This window comes from Cygnus olor, chromosome 2 (assembly GCF_009769625.2).
Source record: "Cygnus olor isolate bCygOlo1 chromosome 2, bCygOlo1.pri.v2, whole genome shotgun sequence".
In the NCBI taxonomy this organism is placed as follows: Eukaryota; Metazoa; Chordata; class Aves; order Anseriformes; family Anatidae; genus Cygnus; species Cygnus olor.
In genome coordinates this window covers 53611500-53638253 of record NC_049170.1, presented here as the reverse complement: position 1 = coordinate 53638253, position 26754 = coordinate 53611500, and the positions used below count along the sequence as shown (strand labels likewise).

Below are 26754 nucleotides of genomic sequence, written 5' to 3'. Positions count from 1 at the left end.
AAAAGTTTCTCTACATCATCAGATGGAATAAATACTCCCCTATAAATTATAAGTTAATCTTACAGGCATGCTGGTCCCTTAAATCACCAGTTATGAGTTTCTAAGCCTTCATTTATCCTATCCCTGCTGGACTTTTACAGCTTTCTAGCACAAACATTCACTCACTGACACAGAGCAGCATGAGAAGTTTAAACAGCATGGGACACGCAGGCTCAGAAGCACAGTGATATTGTCACTGTGCCATCTACCCCTCTGCTAAGACAAGTGCTTTCACTCTGATCTCTTCTACCCTAGATAGACACATGAGGTTTCTTGATACCAAACACATTTTTTTTCACTCATTTAAATGGTTAAAACTTTTGAGTTAAAGGGAAAAAAAAATAGCCTTTCAGATAGCATGTAGTACCTTTGCTATTTGCAAGCCAGGTTAAGCTTTGAAAAGTGTGCTTAAGAAATCAGTATACCTCTAATATGCCCTTCATCTCCTAAATTCTGCAAGGGTCTGTGTTAATCTCAACCCTTTCTACAAGTATCAGAAGCCAGTAGATACTACCTGCAGGTAAAATCCTGAGCTTATCAAAGTTACTTGAAAAGTTTGAGGTCCCAGTCACAAAGAAGCTACTTGACAGGAAGAGCAGGTAATGTGAATTCCTTGGGATTTCTACCCTGAGGAAGATGTGGATGCAGTCTGCACTCCGTGCATGATGTGCTGCAGAGCAAAGAGTCTCACCATGCAACAGGAAGCTGCCCTGTGAATCACCACGGCTACTCATGACTGCTGAGGAAAGCTATTTAAGAATAAGAGCAGGACCTTCACCAGTATTAGAAATTACAAGTGTCTCCCTTTTGATATGATTTAAGAAAATGCCTTCTGATCAGAGGAAAGCCCAAGCAGAGGTAAATAAAAGCCACCATCATTTAGAACAAGTGAAGTTTTCACTTCTTCTGGGAAGTTAAAAAATAAGTCAGTTTACTAGGAGGGAAATTATGCTCTTCTTTCTTGAATCTAGATTGCATTACCACACAGATAAACTCTGAAGTCAAGATATTTTAAAATCAGAATAAGAATTAAAATATGGTGGAGGATCTGCCTCAAACTCAGAGGCAAAGTTAGAGCAGAGTGATCTGGAGAAACATGAGAGAAATGTATGAGAAGAACTCAAGATGAGTCAGAGGCCAGAAAGATGAGTGTGTGTATTTAAAAATATGCCAACTGCACACAGTTGGCAAGGGAAGTTTGGTGTGGAAAAAAGTTGTACAGGCAGTGGTCAGCAAAAGTTTAATAATTCTGAGTTCTCACTGGACAAGTGAATTAAATAATTCAAGGCACTTTCACAGCTACTGCATTCAATTTATGAGCCTAGATTGCTGATATCACATGTGGTTCAGGAAAATCTGCACCAGTCCATATCATTATCACCTTCAATTCAAACTCTCTTACAGCTACACTAGTTTGGGAATGTTCAGTGTGAAAATTAAGTTCCTTACAAAAGCAGAGCTGGTGAGATTCTGGCTTTACACTCAAGTCTTCACTTTTTTGTCACTGCTGCCTTTATTTCTAATTATCTCACTTCACAGAACCACCACAGGAATCCAGAAGCAACTGGAAATTCACCGTGCCGAGTGCTGCACAAATAGCTAGAGACGGTCCCTTCCCCATGCAGCAGGAGAAACAGCAGCAATCTTCTAAAACGTAAGAAATGGCCGATTGTTTGAGAATGCTTTTCAGGGCTTGAGTGTTGACAGATGATTTATTATATCTACTGGGGCTGCATCATCTTCAATTAGCAAGGTTGCAGAAAAGTGAGTCTTAGTATCACCACTTTGGGGAGAATGCAGAGGAAATGCATTCATGGGGGAAAGAGGAGTAAGGCAGCAATGCAATGGCTAACAAACAGCACGTAAGTATTGGAAAGATAAGCACAAAATGTAAGGGATGATTGTCAAAGGTCTATAAATATAAGCTAGAGAAAAGAAAACTCGAGGGGCCATAGCTACTATCTATAAATACCTACAAAATATAAATATAAATGAAGGAAGGGAATTACTCAATCTCAGCAGATGCCAAGACATAGAAGCAAGATAACAAAGAAAGAGCTGACATTAAGCTCAGAGTGTATTTCTGAATGCTAAAACCAGCTGCAGTCTGAAAGAGACTAACTATCAAGGCGGTTTCATCCTGATAATACACAAAATGCATAAGGTGCGGAATTAGTGGGAAGTAACGCAGGCTTGGTCCAATCTTGTCAAGAGTGGAAAGACAAGTTGGTTAACCAAGCAACCTTTCTAGCTCCAACATCAGGCTGATGTCAGGCATGGCCAGAAGGGTCACTCAACCATTGGGACAGGTGTTTAAAACACTCAGGCTCCTACAGTGTGACTGTAACCTTGCATGTGAAGAGCAAAGAAATGCAATGGTACCAAAATAGATATGAAGCAAGACCATTTTGAAATCAAAAGACAAACAAAATCCCAAGTAACTAGGGGAGCTTGTAAGAGTTTTTAGGTCAACTTCACCCCAGAGCATTAAGGCTTTTGTCTTTCCTTTTGTTGAGGGGAAGCTTGTCATGTACTGATGTGGCCCATAGCTATTCTCACATGGAGATGCTGTCCTTGAAAACCTTGGCTCCTGGGATGCACAAATCAAAATGCAATGTTGTAAACGTGACTGGCAGTCCCCTGAGCCTGGCTGCAGATTACATCTGAAGGTAGCTTATCATGTGCATATTACTCATGGATAGGGGACCCTGGGGGTGTCGATGCAACATTTGGTTAGGGAAAGAGTGGGTATTGTCTGGGCTTCTGGAAACCTTCCTTAGTAATGATAGCTACGGTATGGTCAGAAAGAAGTTCAGGCTTTGGCCTTGTATGGATAACCATGCAATGCATGCGTGTTGACAATGCTATGTCCCATGTTAGGAGATCACAAAATTGTGCTGCACCATAGTATTTCTACTTCATTCATTGCAATTTTAATTTATTATTTAGATGCAAGGCTAAAAATACATGTTACTATATATGCAACAATGGGCACATTAATATTACTATTGGGCCATTAATTTGTTCCATTTCTTCATTTTTTGTTTGTTTCCTCCACACATATATACTGAAAACTGCAACATCGCATGAAGATTTTCCACATTTAACCCATTTTATTGCCTTGACTGCTGAATCCTGACCATTAACATTATTTTTCATGTGTTGCTGATAAACACTTTTCTTGCAGTGCAAAATGGTAGGCTTGATAGAGAGCAATACAGCAGTTGCTCTGTCCTGCCAAGTGCCAGGCACTTCAACTTCTAGCATCTTCAATCCTTTGCTGAAGACCAAGCTTCTTTTAAAGGCTTGGGATCTTTTAATGCCCAGCTAACTATAAACAGCATAGAAGCAGGAATAATTCTCTCAGTTAAGTCTCCCACAGAGACTGTTCTCTGTGCCAGTGTACAGATGAATAGGCTTTGGATGCTAATTGTAACACTGTGTACTCTTCCTGAGCTAATCAGCTCACAGGGTACAGGCAAGCAGCTTCTATTATCAATTTCATTCCACCACACAGACCATCCTGAAATGCTTCTTAAATAGCTAATTTAGAGACCTCCCATTGGCTTAGTTCAGGCTGTGGAAGGTTGGTAAACAAATTGTGTTATTCAAGAAGAATTTACTCTCCCTCAGTCTCTATCTCACTTTCTCTCCCTTGCCTAAAGTATAAGGATCTAATGGAAATAGTTGCCTAAAAGTGGAAGCAAAACATGTTAATACCTACTGGCAAAAGCACGTGTTCAATGTCTCAAGAGGTTTCATGTGCAACAGACTAGAAAACTCACTTGCAGACCTAAGTATCATTGTATTAACTTTTGCTTTATGAAGTTATACATAGAGAGAGATTTATATATATATATATATACATATACATTTATTTATTTATTTATTTATTTAATCTCTCACTTTTATGGTGGAGAATATTTTTACCAATAGTAAAAGTACATTTTTGTCGCTCGCACCAGAATGAGATATTGTGTAAATGATCAAAGCTACAACAGATCACATTCAGATGTAAAACCTCTGCCAGGAACTCTGCCAACATGAGCTGCAAACAGCATCAATAAGCTGAATCCCAAGAGCCTCCCCACACCTTGTATGGCTGTTTAGATTTCTATTGAATTGGTAAAGAGATGCTTCTAAAATTGAGTATTTTCCATTGGTACAAATGACTACAACAGTGATGTGGTAAAGACATCTTAAGACTAGGTATTCTTTGCTTTCCTAATCTATGCATAAGACTGTTTTGGTAAAAGAGAGGGTAGTTTCACAGAAAGAAGCTCTCTAATATATCAAGCACTGCTTTGGTTTAAATCTTTATGAAAAGAGAGTTCAGACTGGCTGTGGAAAAATGGGATTTTTTTTTTTTGTCAGCTAAAATGTGTGAATAGCTAGTAGCAATCCTCAGAAAGCAAGCAACCAACCAACCAAAAAAGAGATAATACTACTTGAGTTAAATGGACCTTTGTAATCTTATAGTATTCTTACTAAAGAACAAAGATTTTAATGTAACACAAATGGACATCCAGAGTTTGTAACTGTCTCCTCCTTGCAGAAAGTTCATTATTCCACTATTACAGGTTGTATACTGTTCTGAACCAATCCAGGTAACTGCTGCTATTATATAGCACAATTTGGGTGTGGGAAGCTATTTGTAAGCCATTAAAAATCCACATTGAAGCATAGATGTATATTTTTCTGCAATGGAATTATGCTGCAAAGCAAGGACTCTGTCTTCAGATAATGCCATTCAACAAATCCCCATTTTATCATGAAAGCTGAAAGAGGAAAATCACTGAATGATCTAGTTTCTCCTATGGCTGAAAGGCACTTATGAAACTGATTTAATTCTTCAGCCACTCTCTGTAACTTATTTTGGTCAGCACTGCTTGCTGAAAACACTTACTGCAGAGACCTTAATATCTTTCTTGGCCAATTTTGAAATGGTAAGAGGAAAAAAAAAAAGGTACTCTCCTTCCAATGAAGTTGGTAGCACAATCCCATTTCAATGAGCAAGTAACTGGTTCCCACTAGCAGCATAAGTACCCTAGGAAACAGTATTCTTGTCCCACACAAGCAACCCCTTTTTTTCTCTTCCACATCGACCATGTATGCCACAGCAGCTTCTTACACAATACAAGCAAAGAGATTGAAGAGCATTTTAGAGCTACATGAAAATGGCATCTTGTCTTCCCTTCAGACAAGGATCTCTTACATACAATTCCTTTGGCTTTTTTTGTTGACGAGGAGATGAAAATCTCAGGCATCTCATAACTCATTATTAATATATAGTCATTCTCTCCTGCTCACAAGGGAGGTGGAGAGACTGACAGCAGGCCCCTGAGACAGCAGACTGATTATATAGTCCCTATACGTAGACAACTCCTAGTGATTGCACAGAAGAAATAACCAGTTACTGTTATTACCAATATTTCTAAGGCACCAGGAGCGTTTGCAGTGCTCTACAAGGCAAACACTGTACTACTTTATCCTAAGGAGTTACAAACATCAAAAGACTATTTTGAAGATGCAGAGAAAGTGGCAGCTTATAATGTTTCTGTCCATTTCTTTTTGCTATCTCCTTTTTCTCCTATTGTTAAAGGGCCTGCAAATAATAATAGAAGGGCAAGGGCAGGGTGGTGACAACAGCTCTGAAGAAATGAGCTTTGAGGAAGAGTTTGTATGAGAAAAAGGAAATACCCACAAACTGTGAGATAATGCAACAGCAAGCAAGAGAAATTTCAGCAAATTGAGCAAGAGAGAGCAAGGTAAACAGAGCACTGTGGTTGGCACAGGTGACTATGCAAAAGAAACCAGAGTTTTGGCTATATGGACTGTTGAGATGAAGTGTTTGATCACAGAGTAAGAAGATTCAGTGAGACAAAAGCATGATTTAATTGTCAGGCAGGAGAAGGATCTGCATTTCTGGAAGACCAGTAAGGAACAATGAGGTTATGTAGAAGGTGGGGGAAGCAGCTGTGTTCATCTAATGATACTCAAGGAGAAAGAGAATGGGATTATGATGGAATTACTGTAACATATTCAAGGACATGGAACATCAAAATGGATTTAGGAGCTGAACAGAAGGAGCCACCAGAAAGATGAATGAGGGGAAGGAAGCAGTTCAGTCATTCTGGGATGCATCACTGGGGTAGGAAAGAGACCAGGAAAATACCAGGAACAAAAGATATTAGAAGAAAAGAAGGTGAATTCATGGTAAAATCTTGTGACAGAGCCTTTCAATCTTCTTGAAGTCACCCTTGTGACATTTGGAGAAAGAAAGGCAATGAGAAGGCTTAGGAAAGGAAATGAAGGTCTCAAAGAGGAACTTGATGGGAGCACTGGGACTTCTGCTTAAGAAAGATTTGAAAAGACTCTTAGAAAAAAAATTAGTAGAGAAATTTTCTCTGGCTCCTGAAACGCCCTTTCAGGACAATCAGAGAAAGAAACAGAAACAAGATGTGTCCTGTGGTTGGGCGTATGTCACTCAAGTGCAAAGGAGAGAAGTATGAAACAGAAAGAATTAATTTGAGCATCTGTGAAAGCAAAAGAATGAGCAGGTGGCAAGGAGGAGACTTGGAGCTGCAGAGACACCAGAGATATCAATAGCTTGGAGGGCATAGCAGAACAAACAAGGAAATGAGAAAGGCACAAGGACCACTAAAAGAGCAAAGGCTGATGACCACTGAAAATGTTGACAATGAAAAGTCAGATAAGGGACAATTAGACATTTATATTCAATTCAGCTTCTTAGCTAAGATCTCCAACATTCAGACACATTCAGGGTTTTTGGCAAAGGAAGAAGATGCCACATTGATGCAATTCTGATATTTTTAAGAAAAAAGAAAGCAGTGAAAGCAAAGGCAGTCTACAAAGCTATATTTACCCAGGATAAATATAGTGTATTCTGTATTCCCTTGCTGAGAGGTTGCATAGTTAATCTATTCATTTCTGCTTTGCAGACTGACAAGAGTCAGCACTTGTTCACAGAAACTATGCATCAGCATTAGGTACAATCAAAAGACAAGTTCAGGCATTTGTTTAGATTCATTCCTTATTTTATCATGCAAAATGTTTCCTTGAAGCAACCTATGTAGCAGCACTTAGCAGATGCCACTGTGGCTGAAACCAGCACGTGTGGGTTCCAGTATACTACTGTGATAGTATCTCAGCTGCTTCAGGTTCTGGTTTCCAGAGCCCTGAGGAGACATGGATTACTTCTAAGAAGTCTGCCAAAGCAAGTATAGAATAAGTAGGTTCAGATTTGCTGTACAGGATCTGTATCTCCAGTAAGAAATTTTAAGAAATCTGTAAATCAAAAAGGAACATCTAACTACATAGTAGTTTTCTGTCCCCAGATCATGTGGTTGATCTAGAACATTATAAGAGAAAGGTAATTTAGCATGCAACTGCTTTCACTCTCAAGTTTTATGAAGATCTCCCTCCCACCTCCAAAGGCATTGCATGCTGTTTAGATAGTTTTTGCTTAAACACAGATTCATATGTGTATAAGATTTTAGGGCTGAGCTGTAGTTCTGAGGTCTCTCCATTGTTCTAGAAATAGACTTCACGCTATACTGGTCCTGGGACCTAACATGTTTAACATCTTTATAAATGAACTAGAAATGATGGAGGCACACTTGTTAAGTTTTCAGATGACACCAAACCGGGGGAAGGAGAGTTGTGGCACGGCAGTCAATACTCTTGAGGGCAGGGCTGCCACCTAGGTGGGCCTAAACTGGAGGAATGAATGGACTGACAACAACCTTATGAAATTCAAGAGGTAGAAATCCAAATTCCTGCACCTGGGAAGAAGGAGACCCCGGAGCAAGACAGGCCTGGGACTGACTGGCTGAGAAGCAGCTCTACTGAGAAGGACCTGGGGATTGTGATGGGCTGTGAGCTGAACATGACCCAGCTGCATGCCTGGCAGCAAGCAAGGCCAACAACATCCTGGGTTGTACAAAAAGGAGCATGTCCAGTAGGTTGACTTGCTCAGTAGATTGATCTGACCCCCTACTCAGCACTCCTTAAATCATATCTAAATACTGTTTTAGGTCCCTCAGGACAGCAAAGATGTAGATAACCTGGGGCATGTCTTGTGGAGCCACCAAGATGTTTGGGATCTGTAACTGTTGCCTGATAAGGAGAGGCAGGTCTTGTTCAGCATGGGGAAAGGATGGCTTCAGGGGGCAAAAAACAGCAGTTTGCCAGTAGCTACAAAAGAGTTATCAAGGCGATGCAGCCAGGTTCCTGACAGTGGTATACGACGGAAAGACAAGAGGCAAGGAGCACAAATTGAAAGGAGAGATGAAAAACTTTTTCCCCCATGAGTACAGTCAAGCATTAGAACACGTTGCGCACAGAGGCTGTGCAGTCTCCAGCCTTGGAATTTTCCAGCATCCAGCTAGTTAAAAACCTGAGCAACCTGGTCTGATCCCATAGCTGGCCCTGCTTTGAGCAGAAGGCCAGGCTAGAGACCTCCTATATTATCTATCACGATAGTCTGAACGTGACCACCAGTCTAGCCTCTGCAACATCACAAATCCTGAAAAGTGCTGTGCTGCTTTCTTTCTATTGAAAGAAAGCATATCTTCCAAATCTTTTTAGATAATAAGAACACTTTGATAGGACTCGCATGAAAATGAAAGGAAGAGGCCAGATCTCACTGTGTCTCTGATGCTGTCCTGTCCTCTTTAGAGCCATAGAGCCAATGAGCATTACAAACACCCAACTTGCTATGTGAAGGGAAATCTGCAGAGTTCTCAGGACACCACATAAAGCTGGTGTATGTTCAAAAGGAAGGAAAACCAAATTATTGGCAGCTTTTATTGCAGTGGAATTAACAATTTTTATTTCCTCTTGCAAGAAATTCGCTAATATCAGCAAAATTTATTTTAGATTATAAGGCAATGCAAATATTTACATAAATCAAGTGCACTGCTTGGATTCCTGGCAGTTGGCCAATACAGCCTTCTGTGTAAACAAGTTTGGCTATTTCTGTATTAGCCACTCATGGTTATATCTCTCTCCTGGACTATCAAGCTAGAAGATGACCATTCGCTGTATGTTTCTCTGTGTGGAACAAAGTGTAATAATGGAGCTGCATTTACAGGCAATAGCATATGTAAATATTATGCACTGCAATTAAATAAGTGTTCTTTTTTTTTTTTTGAGTGAGGTCCATTTAGGGAAATGCCCTGCTGGATTTAAAAAAGGACTATAGTATATAGGTTTCTGATTGAAACAAAAAACTGTGAGTAGCAAAGTTAGCTGGAGGAACAAACACAACAGATTTGTTCAGTGAAATAAACTAGACCTCAGAGAGAATTATCTCAACAGTTTATATAACATTTGCTGTTCATGAATCCATAAAGTTTGCCTGCAGCATTTAATATTTCATGTATGATCTGGCAGATCCAGTGCAATTTTACACAGAGAAGAAAGTGATAGCTGCATTTACATATTGCAGGTGTAGTGAAATAGATCTTAGAATAAGTTGCTCTGTATTTTTAGCAATTATTTATTTGCGTGCATGTGGGATTGTTTTATTTGTTTTGTGGCTTTTGTTTTGAGAGGTTTGTTTGGTTTTGGCTTTGCATGCAGGTCACTATTGTCTGAGCAAGAACCTGTTATTTGTAATGGGCTGAGTGCATAATTCCATTTTTTTGGAGTCCAGTGCCAGTTGTTCCTTGTTACACATCTGTAGACAGTGATACTGTTCAAATCAAAATAGAAAAGAAGATAAACTCTCAGACAAAAGAGCATGCAAAAAATATATCACAGAAGGCTGAGATTGGAAGGGACCTCTGATGGTCATCTGGTCCAACCCTCCTGCTCAAGCAGGGTCACCTAAAGCAAGCTGCCCAGGACTACTGTGTGGGTTTTTTTCCATGCAATTGCAACTCTCTGCTAAACTCTGGGCTCATTATAACAGATTTTAAATACTTGAGCTTAAGAACCTAAACATACCCAGTGACCCTACACAGAACTCTGTGCTTGATCAAAAGAGAGGGGCCTTGCCAGAGGGCATTACAGGGCTGACATACCACCCTGCTATACCTTTGCAAAGAGGACTCATGGAAGCAGCTCAGCAAGCCAAAGACTTGCAAAGGGTGCCTTTTGGTGATAAGCACACTACACATACATTTGTTGCTTTTGTGCAGTCATCAAAAACTGTCGCAAACACTGAGATTTATAGTCTTGCTTTCTGCTATGTTTAATGTCACCAGCAAAGTCTGCCCAGAAAAATTAGAAAAAAAACCCTAAATGACTCCTCTTCCAGAGGATCTGGGTTAGTAACTTTCTTGTTATGAAGTAGCAACTTTGCTATGATCACAGAGAAGGGGCTGGGGGGGAGGAGGAAAAATCTCTATATGCAATCTGTCTGTGGATGGAGATACGACTTCTGGAAGTCCCATAAGCTGCAGATACGGCATACTGACATGAACTGGCCCCTTTGGGCATTGCTTGTCATCAGTGATAACAGGGTTAGTTAAACACACTCCGCTGAAGAAATAAACAGCGTTTTCTATTCAAGTGCCTGAGCAGCAAGCAGCCAGCCACATTAGTGTGCAAGGAAGGAGTCTAAGGTTTAATTTCCAGGAAGGCTGTCTGTATAACGGCAGCTAAGTCGGAGGAGCAGTACCTAGTTTACACAACAAAATATCCTTGAACTGTTAAGCTGTAGGCAAAGACTGCAAATCAAAACTAATTACAAATATGTGTTGGCTGCTTAGAGACAGGAATGCTGCAGCCCAGTAGAGAAGCAAGAAAAGCCATCCAGGGCACCTGTGAACATTTTATTGTGGTCTGTAATTTGAAATGCATGCAGTACATCATAGGCAGGGACAGCATATAGCAGCTTTCTTCTTAATTTGTGGTACTTTTATTACTGGGACTTAAATACATTTCTGTATTTTTTGAACAAGAAACTATGGAGTGTTTTCATAGCTGAGGATGACAGCTGCCTTTTGGCTTTACTCATCTTATTTCAGGCTACAACTAGACTCACCTTGCCATTTTGAACATCTTTTGCCGTTCCCCCACCCCAACTGTTTATTCAACCATGACAACATTTTGGGTAACATTATCAAAAGGTTGTGATAAATTTCACTGTGATTTAACTTGGCACAGCCTTTTAAGTGAAAGTATTTGCTCTTATAGACACTGATAATGGCACCCCTAGGTACGATGCTGTATTTTAGAAGATCTGTGTTAAACATTATAAATTCCAATATAGTTACCTCCTCTGGAATAAAATCACTACACTGAGTAGCCTGACTTAATTAGACTTAAATGTCATCAGTGATTCACTCTGTTTTAATAAACTCATCTGTTTTCATGTCACTTGTGTAATTTATGCCATAAAAAGCCAGTTATGTTGTTCCAGTGCCTCAGGAGTACAGTTAGAAACAATCTGAAAATCTTTCAAGGCTACCTTTAGAAGGTTTCATGCCACTATAACTGATGCAAATGGTGTCTGTGCAAGGGAAAGGCATCACTGAGGATTTGGTGGCTATTACAAAATTTTAAGCAACAGCATTAAAAAAAAAAAAAACAGCAACAAAACAAGCATATTGGAAGTGGAGCTCTTTTGAGAAATCTGCTGCATTGTAGATCTCTGAAAGTAAATAGAGTAAGAAGCAGAAGACATAAGGAAATTGGTATTTATGGGAAAATTATTTCAAAATGTCAAGTCTCAACATTTTCCTGGCAGTATAGCAGGGTTGCTGTCTTCCCTAACTCTCCTAGAAAGAAGTGCCAGAGTTGTGGGCTAGACCCCAAAAACCAGGCTTTCTTCAGCATATACAGTCTATTCACCCTGACCTTTCATTATACCTGGATATTAAAGTTGCCTCAGGAAATCTGTGTCATATATTAAAGGGGTTACATGGATTCATTCCACTGGCTATTTAAAAGTCAGGATACAACTTACTGCTACACTCCAAGTACAGTTTTAACTGAGGGAGGGCAGGAAAGGAGCTGTGGTAAGGATCTCTCATCTGCATATTGAACTGAACAGTGCTTTGATACCATCATAAAAGGAGTTTAAGTACTCTGCAGTGGAACTGCGTATGACAACCCCTAATGCACAGCTCCTTTGAGTGTGCTCTTGAGATCTCCATGTATTTGGACTAAAACCATAGAACATTTTATTGATTAGAATTTAAAAAAAAAAAAAGAAAAAAGAAAAAAAAAGACTCTCTAAAGACAATCCCCTTTTAAAACGGACAAGGGCCTGAACATCATCTCTCCCCATATATAAATTACTGTAGGTTACCTGTGTTTCGTAACGTTGGTACTTACCACTGTGATGGATCCAGTCTAAGAACAAAGTTTGCTGGAAAGGAAGCTTGCCCCAATCTACTTCAAAGCACAGCTGGGAGTAAACAGGTATGCTAATGAAGAAATTACATATGCTACTCATTTGCCAGCTCCCAGAGGAGTCTTAATAGCAGAAGTTGATTACACACGCAACAGTAAGAAGGTTCTATACCTGATTAAACATATCTGAGGGTACAGCACTTCTTTCTGTGCTAGTAACAAACAGGACAGGCAATATGCAGACAACATTAATTGTAATGCATCTCCTGGTCAGATTAACAGGACCTAATGCTCACCCTAGGTGGTGGCATTTCTAATTAGACATTGAAAGACACTACTTGATATTATCTGTGATTTAAAAAAAAAAAAAAAAAAAAAGAAAGGCAATTAAATGAGCATGCAAATACCCCAGGTATATGTCATTTCTTTGTTCTTTTTCTTCTACAAATACTGAACAGATTTGTGTGCATTAGTTTGTGATGACTGGACATTGCTGAAACTGTGTTTGCTTTCCATTTTGTTTGAAGCAGCTCCAGTGGAACCGGATTTGTTTATTTACCTGGTGTTTGACAAATAGTCTCTGACACTCAGTTATCAGGGACTCATGCTTGCATCTCTTATCGAAAACTTCATTCTCCTAATTGTTGCTGTAAGCAGGACAACAGAAGAGGTGTTTTTGCCTACAGGCTGTTTAAAGCAGGTCTGATATTAGACATGTTTTATTACAATGTATAAGACTGGGATGTCTTTGATTGTCCTAAGACAATCCATAAATTCTTCTTTTTCCTTTTTTTTTTCTTTTTTTTTGCCTCCCCTTGTCACATACACTCACACAGAGGCTACATTTAAAGGAATAAGTTGATCTTAATGACCTCTTGAAATTTATCCTGGGGCTAATCAGAGGCTTGCTGTGTTGCACTGGCTAAATCTATCGTGGTATTGAATAATTCACAGCCTGCCTTAAAGGCTCCAGACTAGGTGATTTACCCCATATTAATGTGATGCTTTTGCATTTTAATAGGCTTATGTTAATGTTTTACAAAATGATAAAGCATACTTCTGAACTCTCCAGTAACAGGGGATGATGGTATGAACCACATAATTCTGGCAAAGGACAGCCAATAACATCAGATTTACGAGTGTTGCTACAGCGTCTGTCATAAGCTTGGGCCAGACCAAACCATTTAGTTGAGTCTTACCCGTAGTCTGATTGCTCAAGTGGCTGTTCCCAACCTGTCTGACACTTCACATGAAAGTAGTCAGGCATTAGGAAAAAGCTAGGGCATTCTGAAAGTAGAACTAAGCTTTCCAAAACTGCTTTGGTGCAGATGTTTTATATTCCTTTGAGAAAAGACCTATAAGAGAACAAAGGGGATATCATCACTCTGAAGATGGAATTTCAGGGAGTAGTAATCACGAGTGGGGTCATATTTTTCCATCTGAAAGGGAAGCAGCCTGTCAGCAGAGCTCAACGTGTTAGGCATATGCTGGGTGCTGAAAATCAGAAAATGCAGGCCAGGTGATGCAAACACTCACACTCCTTCCCTCCAGCTATGCAACAACTTTGTATCTCAGATATTAAAAAGGTCACACATACACTTTTACTAGCCTCTCAAGAGAGCAAATGAGTGGCATTTATAGCTTAAAATTTATTTATGTGCATGCTTAAAGAGGGGAGCTGGGGGGAATGCTTCAATGTCTCTTTGATATCTGCTCTGTGGACTTCGCCCACGATGGTATCCTTGTACATACACAGGGTCGAAACCAAAGGGCAAATAATTCTGCCCTGGAACTTCTGGTAGGTAGCAAGGTGGCAAATGAACTTCAGTTCTGCTCAATGCAGCCTAACATACACGGGAGGGAGGGGGAAGCTGAACTGCTCACCCATTTGACAGGATTCTGAAGAAAATCGGTCAACTCAGGCTAGAGAGTGGGGCTTGCTGACAGATTGCATGGAAAATGGTGGCTCTCCATCTTCATACAAAGAGAGGCCAGAGAAGAAAAGAAAAGAAAAAAAGGACAAAGAAATTGGAGTAGGGAAAGGAATGGATATCACACAAAACAGTGTGATGCATTACCTGAATTGCAGACTGAAACACTATTTCCCATCACTAATGGGCAAAACAATTTCATTTACTGATTTCAAAAAGAAACTTTTGTTCTAAAAGAAAAACAAATAAAAACACTTATTTTCCTAGCTTGATTTTATGCTTCATAATTCTTCTGACAGGGAGAAGAAGGCAACATTTAACAGAGTAAGCTATCTAGAAATACTAAGATCTTGAATGCTCAGGTGCTCACCTAATAAACAGAAAATTCACACTTAGCTTGTTTTCTTGTTTGTAGCAGAGACCCAAGCCTGCATTTCACCTGCTCTAACCCAGTTCCTCAAATGCAAAACAACAGAAACTATCTCTAGCATAATGAACGTGCAATGCACTACGTACCATCTGCTGTTGGTTTCTAAATGGACTGCTAGCAATTATGGAACTCACCTGGGATATAAGAGACCCAGGTTTTCATTCAGTGTTAATTCAGACAATCATGGTAGCTTCTGGCTTACTGGCTGTTCTGGGGTGGAGCTGCTTGTCTCCAGAAAATTTAGTCTGCACCTGAGGGATTTTCATGACAGCTGGAATGGTTTGTTAAGACACATCAGTGTTAACAGCAGCAGCAAAGATGCATATCAGTTCTTCTGGCCGCTTCTAAAAAGATATTACAGAATTATTCTACACACTACGTGTAGTTGAACTGCAGAGGTTGTGGCTACAGTTCAAAAAACAATGATATAAAAATTGACTGAACAATTTAAAGGGTAACAATACCATCTGGAATTGAAATGATGACTATTAATACAAAGAAATACTAAACAGAATGCTTCAGAGTTTAAGACAACCTTTTCTATTAGTTATTGTAAGGAGATCTAACGCAGATTATCCTATCCCTTCTTAATTTCAGGTTTCATAAATCTGCTTTGGAAACATCCAGTGCAGTCAGACAGAAAACTGATACATGAAGTCATGGTGTTTTTTATGTTCCTCTAAATATATAGCATGTGCAAAACTTAAAAAGGAGCTGTGACCCAAAAATTCTGGGTGAAGTTCTGTGACCCAGAAAATCTGTGAATTCAGAAATTTAGAGAATTAATTTATACATGTCGGTGACTGAGAATGTTGTTATATACATGCCTCAGATCAAACATCTGCATTTGAAACTGTTGGCAATGACATACATCTATCATTGTAGTCAAGTGCCCATAGGATCATTCAGGTACAATGCCATGCTGAACCCTAGAAAAGTATGGAAAACAGCCTCAATAGAGTTGGTATTCTGTCTCCCCAATCCTGAAAAGGACTCACTGCGTGACCTTCAGGAAATTCCTGATGGGTGTTCTCTAATCAATTCTTTAAAACTTCCAAACCAAGCAGTTGTGTAACACTTTAGGCATTCCATTTACAGTGCTTCATTAACTTCAGTGCTGGTAAGTTTTACACAACACCCAGCCAGACCTCTCTGATTGTAATTCAAGCCTATCAGTTATAAAGACAGGGAGAGCAGATCATAACCTTCCACTCTGCAGCAGCCTTTATGTTCTTCCCTCCCCTCTCATCCCCTCCTCTCCTCTCCCCCTTTGAGTCAGTGCTTTCTTAGAACCTGCAGTCAAACAACCACAAAACTGTAACTGAACCCCAGATTTTCTCATTCTTTTGTTCATGCATTACTTATTTGTTATAATTAATAATCTAAAAACAAAAAATAAAGTTATTTCATTCTAAAACCAAACGGAGATAATATCAGGAGCAGATGATTTCTGTTTTAGCATGTCAGTTTAAACATCAGCCATACCAGAACAGATTTACAGCTGAAATTATTTGTCTTCTCTAAATAAATGAAGCAGGAAACCTTATTTCCTCACTCAATCTTTTGCATACAGCATATATAAGTATAACCCAAATATTTCAAGGCCTGCAGAATTTAAACACATCCATGTTTTGTGCAGGGAGTCTTAAACGTTATTCACAAGATGCTGATTACTCTGGAGAATGAGTCATTTGTGAGTGCATTGAATAGCAACAACCTGCAATGAGGAATAATATAAGGGGGAGAAATTTTATTCCATACTCAGAAGCCTTGTTTATCTTTTCTAGTATAGGATTTCATGGAACTTCATGGAACTTGCTCTTCTCATGGAAAATACCATTTTTTTTTTTTTGTCATGTAACAAAAATCTGTTACTCTGTAGAGAAACAATCTGTTTCTCTATACTTAGATCTGAAAAGACAGCAGAAGCAATAATTCCCCTGAAAGATTAAACTTTTTTGAAGTCAGTCATTGCATATCACTGCCGTAATTTGGTCACTCACAAATCCTCTCCACTGGGTTACATCGAAAGAGTTCTATACGTTTCATAAAGAGTTTCATACATTAGTAGAACAGCGACTGTCTTTATGAAAGAAAAATCAAAACAAGGGGAATTCAGGAATATAAAAGAAAATGTTACTGAATCTTGTGTTCCTCACTGATCAAAATATGAGTGTTCTCATGAAGTTCTTTTCAGTGTGTCTTCACAAGTTCTTGTAAGGGCTAGAAGTACATTTGGTCTCTCCATATTATGGGAGGTTCTTGCCTCTTATCTGTCTTGCAGGACTTCTAGAATATTTTTTTCAGCAATTCGAGATTAAATGGGAGATGCTGTGTAAGTGGAAAGCATGATGAAGACATTTTTTTAGTATCTCAACAATGATGACTTATTATTACTCTTCACTCAATTTCTTAGCCAAAGCACTTGATAGTCTCATTCAATCACCTATTTAGTAAAATTCCTTATTTAACAAAATAAAAGACTTATCCTGATTAAATTGTCTCCCTTTAAACAAAGATGAACAATTTTCGCTGTGGGTCGTCAACACTCAGCTGAAACGTAACCAAACAGATGTCAATAAATGGTAAGAAGCATCTTAAGAAGCTACTTAAATTATGAGTGGCTTTGTGTACTTTTTAAATTTGCATCTCTTCCATTCTGAGTGGCAAGAGTAAAGACTTATTCTTACAGCATATATATGTTGTAACCAAATCTCTTTATTAGATGAAGGGAAAATAAATAAATTAATTAAAAGATTTATGGAAGAAAATGCTTAAAATAGGATCATCGGGTATTGCAACTACATTGCACAACATCATGAGCAATGGTTGCTTGAGGACCTGACGAGACCTTGCTCTATATCATTTGAGAGCAGCAGGCCTTTCAACTGTAATAACCTTAGATAGTTGTGATGGTCAGGTATCTACACTCTACATTACACAGAGGAGTTGAAGCCATGCCTGGCATCTTTGTGTGCTAACACAAATCAAAAAATCAATTATGATGATTTTTAATACTCCCTGAGTTGTCACTTCATGGCAGGAGTCATTTTTGTGGTTACAGGACAGCAATAAAACAGGGCCACAGTTCTAATTTAAAGGTCAAAGAGCTTTTAAAATAGAAATAAAAACAAAAACAAACAAAACCAAACAACTACAAAAACCTGCTGTAGTAATGTATTTCACAGAGCTAGCCCACAAACCCCAAAGATCAGGGCTAGAATGGCTAAACCAGTACAGAGCAGATGATAATTAGTTTCTTGTGTATGCCAATATCACATTAGGACTTGGAGGAAATCTTACTGTAGCTTTAGCCCAGTATTTCTTTACCTGTTCACCATGAACAGAGAGAACAGATCGTTCCTTTTCTTTCTGATGCAGCATTTCATGTACCTGAAGACTGTTAATTCAACTCTCTTCAGTCTTCTGTTTTTTACTCTGAGTAATACTAATTCATTCAGTCTTTTTTTGAAGGTCATATTTTGTAGGTGTCTTCTAATTCTCATTGCTTTCCCCCAGCGTACATCTGAAGTGTTCACTTTTTTCAGTGCCATTTTTTTTACCTAGCAGGACTATTGCAGAATGCTGGTAAATATAGAAGGTTTCCACAAAACTGATAAAATATGTTACATTGAAAAGTTGAGCAGCAAATAAAAAGCTAGGGGAATGATACTCCACAGCAATGCCTTGAGCACTGCCTCCCAATGCTAACATAATAATTAGGGCATGCTTATGTGAGAACACACAGGTACTATGAACAATTTCGAACCTCCTGGAGGCAGTGGAGATAGATAAGAAACCATCACTCCTAGCCCTAAAGCAGACTCTAGCCGACTCAGTTTAATAGCTAGATCTCATCTCTACAGTGCAGCATCAGTTGAATAGCCAATATAATAAAAGCAACTACCCTCTTCCTATTTCTAAGGCTGTCAGCAAATTGCAACACTTTAAGTAGCTTGGGAAAAAGTGTCTTTCTACTGTTTTCTAAACTTAACCCTCTTAGAATCCATGTGCAAGAGTACAAAGAGAAGGCTTCCTAGCAATATTTCAGTGATCAATAGGCAGAAATACTGTTATTTTAGAGAGAAGAAAATGAGAAAACAAGCTTAACAAGATAAAATGAGCCTGAAGAGGGTTTATAAAAGTTGTTCCAGAGAGATTGCGAGTAATTTTATAAAGGGTATTGTTGATTGCATGTCTATTGGTCAAGTTAATACCATGAAAGACATCTGAGGAGAGGAAATAATCAGAAGATTGAGACTTGTTTGGACAAATTTGGGAAAAAAAATATGTCTCAGTCAAAAAACAACATGGCAGTCTGCTTTCAAATATGCATCGGTGTTGATGACAGGGAGGTAAGTGGATAGCCAAGTACAGGCGAGCACAAGTGGCTGTGAAGTGATTAATACTTAAGATACCTGAGGCAGAATAACTAGAAGTGCAAGATGTAATTAAAGAACATGAATAGTAATACTCTTTGCACCTGGTGAGAAAGAGCACGTTGTTGACATGGTACTATAGCTACAGATGGTAGCTGAAGTGGGTTATATGTGAGAGATGGCGATAAAATAGAAGAAATTCTAGGGCTCTCCTGAAGAAGAACTGATTTTTAAAGATGCTTTCAAATCAGTATATAACCTTATAAGTTATATATACCAGAGTATACAACCCTATAAGTCAATTGGAGAAGGTGGGAGATGAAATTTTGTTTCCCACCAGAACAGGTTGCCCAAAGCCCCATCCAGCCTGGCCTTGAACACCTCCAGAGATGGGGCATCCACAGCTTCTCTGGGCAGCCTCTGCCAGTGCCTCACCACTGTCATAGTAAAGAATTTCTTCCTAGTGTCTAATGTAATCATACCCCGTTTTAGTTTAGAGCCATTCCTCCTTGTCCTACCAGTACACTCCCTGAAAAAGAGTCCCTCCCCAGCTTTCCTGTTGGCCCCTCTTAAGTACTGGAAGGAAGTATAGTCATTGCTCTACCATAAGGGTTTATTTTAAAATGATCAACACCCTCTCAGAACATTCAACTGAAACTGGAAATCCACATCTTGGAAAGACAGTATCAGTTTGTTGAGATTTCCTAATGAATATTATGTTGCCTCACCAGAAGGACCAGCTTTTTACAAAGTCTCATAATAGAAGTGTTCTATTCTAGTATGTTCTGCCTGCTTTCTCCCAAACTAACAGTAAAAGCTTCTAAGCAACTGCTTTTTGTTATTTTTAGAACTACCTTTACTATCAAAACCTCAGCAAATTAAGTTCATTTCTGTTTTGCCACTCTGAGTTTTCTCTTCACAACCATGTTCAGCTGAGCTAAGAGGACAGGACTGGTCACATTTGCTGTAATGAATACCCACCCTGTACCTCTTAATCTACGTAGTGAATATGTACAGCTATGTCTTAAAATACACACGGGCAAATTAATTCTTGTTTCCTACAGGATACAATCCTGTGCTCAAAACAGCTGCAGAGCTGAATGCCACAGCCTCTCACTGGAGAATCCTGCGGCTTAAGTAATCTTAGTGGAAATTATGTATCTGCTGCTGAGTGCTGCTAGAAATACATTGAGATATTCGCAATAATATAAGGATCTATGATTAAGGAGTTTTTTAACTAGAGTGCCTAAATTAGCTCATAAGATAAGAAGATTCATTTACTTCAAAATCTGTAGAATCCCACAGCCTTACAATACATACTGTGACTCAACTAATATGATCTCCCTTGTGCAAGGTTCATAGAAAAGGAGCATAAGAACAAGATTGTATGGGGGAGAAGGAATGAAAATGGATGTCAGTTTGAGGCTCTGAGTCACGCCCTCTTGTATTTGCTAGGATTCTCTGGTACAGTCATCCAAATCTATTTTGGTTCTCTGGGACTCCTAGGAAAATGGCAAGAAAGCTGAAAGTTGAGTGTAGGCTCATGTGAGAAAATGGCTCACATGTTTTATGCCTCCTGTGCCATTCAGACATTATGGACTTTCATGAATGGGATCATGTGTTTGTACTTGCTCTGCTTTGTCTCACAGAATACTGGTGCTTACCCTTCTCAGGGAAGGGATTACGTGTATCAGAGAGGCAAAAAGATGCACGAGAAATTATGAAGCACGAATTTATTTTTGCCTGAAAAGTCATGCATTTTTTGGTATCTTCATGGACTACCTATTTCTTCACACATGATTCTTAATACCAAATCTTTGACCTTGACCATACATACAGCAGATCATGATCCCATTTGCTGCTGGCTGCAGAAAACATGAGCAGGAAACATGCACTTCTTGGAAAACATCCTTTGGGAGTGCAACAGCTGCTTTTCTCCCACAGCATTTCTAACCAACTGTGAGAAATGAGGCTCTTGTGTTTGTACCTATGGGAAGATCTTATCTAGACCACATGCGCTACTGCAGAGGCAGAAATTAACCTGTAGGATCGAACTCTGTTTTCAGTAAATCAAAATGGCAACGTTCAGCTCTATTCCTTTTGTAACTCAGAATGAAATAAGTTATCCTGCAGCAAAAACAGGCAAAGACGTCAGAGTAAGGAAATGAAATTGCAGATGACTTTTTGATCTCAAGAGCTGCTACACTGTGTGACTGGAGCAAGAAGAGGGGAAATTCAGGAAACAAAGGCCAAGGTAAAAGCAATCAGATAGCAAGTGAATGCCAGTACTTTTTATTTTACTTCAGTATGGAAATTTAAATTGATGACTTTCTGGGCTGCAGATGAAAAGGTTACAGAGGATGCAGATAATCCTTCATGCAGAGCATGTTGGAGGCTTGGGGTTCACTCTCCAGTATTTAAAATAACAGATATAATCCTCATGGTAGCTCTTGGGAACTATCTGACCAAAGGTAAATAACCAGCTTGTCTCTTAATGATCATCTGGATAAAAATTTACAGTAACATTGGATTCATGTTGAAGGGATGCTGCTAAAAGTATATGTGTTATTTTTCAAATGGGACACTGGAACAGCTTTAAATGTTTAACTGAATGGAAGAAAACAAAAGTTTTGGGAAAGTATAACATTTGTTAAATAAGTTCTACATAAACAGATAACTTTCCTAATCAATCATACACTAAAAATAACTTTTCCGCTTAGTCAAATCTGCCGTTATATATTTTAGGTACCAACATCAGCATGTTAAAAGGCACTGTTTTCCTAAAACATAAACGACCATTTTCAATTTACATGTATGAAAAAGTATCTTGAAATATTTTCAGACTTATTTCATATAAAAAAAACTTCCATACATGAATGTAACTTATCCTGTAACTGCTGTAAACTAGTATGAATATCCTAAAAATATTTAGTCTCCAGTTCTTCAAAATCATGTATTAAAACTACACTGCTCATAAAGACCTTCAATATTGGATTTGGGGCTCTATTCAGACTCAATAAACAAAAAAAAAAACATTATTCTCAAACTACAACCATTGGTAGTAATGAAGCATAATCTGGATGATAAATAAGTGAGCCATGTTGGCTTATTTACCCAAGAAAATACAGAAATAGATCTTAATTTTGCTAAACCACTATTAGTTACAGTATGTCTGTAGTTGCATGGGTTGCTCTACTAGCAAAAATAAAACTCTAGGTTTTGCCTAATAAGGTGATTTATCCAACAATTTTACATGGGTTAGAAAGGAGATGCCTTGCTTTTCTCCCTTTCCTCATGGAAATACAGATGCTTCCACTGACACCACCTGCTTGGTACTCATCAGATTCTAGTGGTCTCCACAGCAGTGTCTCCAAGAACTAGCAGGCTCATAAACCCTCTATTATGGGAACATTATACCATTAGATTGTTAAGCAGCACTTAAAATTTTTGTATTAGAAAATGAAAGTACAGTGAAGGTTTCGGCCACCGGTTAGCTGAAACCAGAAGGGCCTTTCACCAAGCCCCATTCATAGCAGAATCTCTACTCACTTCAGAAAGATGAAGTTCAGCAAGGACATAGCAAGTGTTATCAGCAATCTGTACTGAAAATTAGAAACATGCCAAAACCACTGAAAAGACACTCTTGATGCGTTTATAGTAGGAATTAAGTAGGCAAAGATAGAAACTTTGTGGGTAAAAATATGAATCTGAATGTTGGTGACTATAGTGGTTCATAATTGCTAATTGCTTCTTTAACATATGTCTCTCTTCTTCTTAAGGACTAAGGTTAACAACTGTTCTAACATTTCTTGCTTTCTGTTCTTTCACCAGCTTAGTGACTGCAAGATAACTCTTTCATTTTAACTGGCCAAAAAGGAAACCATGAAGATTGATCTCCAAACACTTTTTTCCAGGCTTTAAGATAAGTGGGGTTAAGAAACAGATAGAAGGAAAATTAAAGAGGAGGAGGGGGAGCATAAAGCAATGTTTAATGTCTTTGGCATTATTTCTTTTAGCAGTGAATGCTAAGCAATGTTTCAAACTGAGATCACAGTTGAACAGACAGAAAAGGAAAATATCATTTTGTCTGTGAAGTTCTCAGAAAGATAAACCTGTCAGGAGGTAGAGAAATAGGTCACATGCAAGTTAATGGAAAGTAATAAATGGAATACATTGTGCCGCAATGCTTCATCTCAATTAAAAGTTCACATGCTGAATGCCATTTAAACTGACAGATACCCAGCTCTAATCAGCCTGCTTATTTCTATTCTTTGCATTTATAAAGGCTGTTGTTTATTCCACCGGGTAGCCTCTGGAATCCTCCTGTTGCATTCCTTAGTCAATAATAATTGAAGTGTAAAGTAGTGAAATGCCAGGATTCATAGGAAAACGTTTCATGGGGGGATGTTTCTCTATTATGGATGTGCAGTTGCTTCAATACAAGCTGATGTTAAAGGCTGGATTTTTTCTTCTAGCAGTGTCCAGCACCAGACTCACATAAACTAACCAGTGCTCTTTGACCATAGCAATATTATCGTTTAAAGAGGCTGCTCCAGCACCCCTTTTTAGCAGTTCAAGACAAAAAAAGAGAGGTTTGAAAGGCAATATAGGGAACATTATATGTGATCGCAGCACTGCTCACTCCAGCTTCAGACTTAGAGGTGAAATAATAATGAACTGGCTGAAAGGGCTTCAGTATACGGAGTGGTAGGTTACAGCATTACTCTGTTGCAGAGGTGGATAACAGAGATGCCTGGAACCACTTGTGCATGAGACAAAGCTTTGTAGCTTTTATCTAGGAGGGCAGACTTAAAGCTGAAGGTGGTAAAGAGAAAGATATCATAGGTACTATAATACCTAAAATTGGGAACATGGTTGCAGCATGCTGAGGAGAAAAAAGTTAGGCATGCACTTTTGGGGGGTGCCCTTTTGGAGGTATATCTGAACTCTCACTCTCCCCAGCTCAGGTGTCTGACTCAGAGCTCCATGTTAAGTAATTCATCCCTCTTATTAGGTCAAGCACTTCACAAAACTCTCTTGCCTCAGGGTGATACAGAGAGTCATCATCTGTGTAACTGCTTGCTAGTCCTCAAACTTGTTCCGAAAATGAGGGCTCAGGTTTGTAGCCCTGCTCCAGGGCCAGGATCTCACCATAACTTCCTCCAATTCAAGGTTCCTGCATTGTTTATGAGTTGGGGAGCACCTTTCACTGCCCACGTTACAGCTGTGCCACCAAGCTGGCCAGCCTGCTAGAGGTAACAGCTGAGAGGAAGCCTGACATTGCAGCAATGGTCCGCCACTATAAGGTGGGAGGGATGAGTATGGTGCTTTGTTTTGTGATGAACAGATGGATGCTGCTGGAGTGCCACAAGCACACTGAATAAAACAGAAACACACACAGTGTTTGCTAGCGTCACTGACTGAGAGCAGAGCTGAGACAGATATTAATCATTTCCTTGCTCAGACTGGAAGACTACTGTGCATGCGCAGAAGCGTAAATGCAGGCAGCAAACACTTGCACTGCCAAAATCATAATGGGATGCTTCATTTTAGGCAAAGCCATTTCTTTGTTAAACTGATTATTTTAGCTCCTTCTCCCTATCTGGCTTCCGAAAGTGCATATCAGTGGCTGAGAGCCAAAACAAGGGGAAAAAAAAAAAAAAAAGATAACTAGAGATTCATCACTGAAAGAAAAACAAGCTTATGGTGCTGTGGCTCCACTTTGCAACAGATCCAAGATCTACGCTACTCTGACAGTCAGGCTGGCAAATATCAAAGCCAGGAATAGGGGAAAAAAGTTCTCACAACCTGTAACAATTGCACAAGTACACAGACATCTTTTCAGAGAGGTTGTAAATGAAAAGGAGAGGAACTGCTCAGACTTAGATTTCAAACATATGATTGTGCACCACTACCATGTGAATCAAAATGTTTGTTTGTGATTTGAAAAAAAAAAACAAAAAAAAAAAACACAAAACCAAACCACACCTGTGTCTGAAGGTCCAGTCCTAGATTTGCTGCTAATATTTAACTATTCCAAGCAGATTATGTTCTAAGGACCAACACACTAAAGATTTTTGCACTTAATTCTCACTGATTCTTACTTATTCAGTGTAGTGGAGAAATTAGGCACTTTGGGTATCTGCCCCCTCCCCACACCCAAAGTCTTACATTTACTTCTGCTGTCAAAAGCTTGAAAAAGAGTGCATCAAGGGCTATTTTTAAAATAATTTTAAATGTAATTTGTAGTCAGTTAATATTTAAGTGCTGTCTACAATGCACATAATGAAATGGGAACATGCTTTGGAAAGCCTTGATTGAGTGTGCATGTCAGCTGGTGCTCTGCTAGCTTAATACAGTTTGATTTTTGTATAATGCCATGGAGCACAGTGATGAAAAACAGCAGTTCTAATAAAGGCTCTTCTTTTCACAGCTTGCATATTTTGGGATGCTGAAGCAGGCGCTTCTCTATCCCTTTGTCTTTCAGAGCACATAATTGCAAAATAAGTAGCTAGGAAGACTTTTCTTCATATTGTAGTTAAATGAAATCTAAGTAACAAACTATTACTTTTATATTGCTAAAATTTAAGGGCAAATTTTCAGCTCACTTATACTCCTAGCACTGATGTCAGCTGAACAATGAAGACTCTAAGGGAGAAAGAACCTCGAGCAGCAACAACTGCCTCAGGGGAAAGCAATGGACTAACAGGACCCAGCTGCCCTGTGGGTGCCCAGAGAAGTGCTCCACGCTGTTTCAGTTGCCTGACCCTCTTTAGCATCTAGGCAGATCAAACTGTGCTGTGACTTGTGTAATTGTGGATTAATGTCATGAAGAAAATTGCATGAAGCTACCAAATTCCTTTCTGTGTGATTCTGGTTTTGAGTGCAGGTTTCTAGGGTGAAAGGCTAATGCATTAACTCATCGCATCAAGCACATCTCATTATGCAGAAGTTAATGTTAATACACTTAATTTCCTACATTTTAAAGGATCTGATGCTTTCAGGGACTTTTTTTTTACCCTCATGCTAATTGTACTACCTGCATGTTTTATCTAATTTAACATACAGTGTGTGTCAAGAGTTCCGTTGAATGAAACAACAATCAGGTTTTCGTGAAAACAGAGAGGAAAGTAAACTGTGGCAGAATAGAAGAGGATGCTGTTCTCAGCCCCAGAGGGCAGGAAAGCCAAGCACGTGAGAAATACCTGCTGAACTGAGTACATTCACTCTTGGAAGAAAAATGTTCTTTCAATTTAGAAGTGTATGTAATTATCCTCTTCCCCTCCCAGCACATGTAAACATATCTGGCACCAGTTCTGGCCTTTACAGGATGTTTTTATGTCACTGTGGGGAAGAGGGGAAAAAAATAAAAATAAAAAAATAAAAATAAAATAAAGCTGTAAAGGTCTTGAATGAGCACTTGTGGTGTAAAAAAAGCTGTCACCAACATAGAGAATAGCCTGTGACACTCCAGCCTCAAAGGTTTTAAAGGATGCATCCAAGAACATGTCTGAAGTATGTTGTTCCGAACCAACTGAGATGGCTGGCAGAGATAACTTCTTTTTCCATCCTGCGTAGGGATGCAGGATGAAGTGTAGGAAACCTTGATGAAGTCAGTTGCTGACATTTAAATAAATTAATGGTGTAC

General features: G+C 39.0%; 1 long non-coding RNA gene across 2 annotated transcripts; it reads left to right on the top strand.

Moving 5' to 3' along the window:
- Positions 1 to 661: 661 nt before the first annotated feature.
- Positions 662 to 26567, top strand: LOC121064624. 2 transcript variants are annotated; one of them, XR_005816585.1, is made up of 3 exons: positions 662 to 897; positions 1579 to 1693; positions 26175 to 26567. It is a non-coding gene; the product is annotated as an uncharacterized LOC121064624 (long non-coding RNA). The 2 variants fall into 2 exon arrangements; XR_005816586.1 differs by lacking the exon at positions 662 to 897 and adding an exon at positions 1230 to 1501.
- Positions 26568 to 26754: the final 187 nt, after the last annotated feature.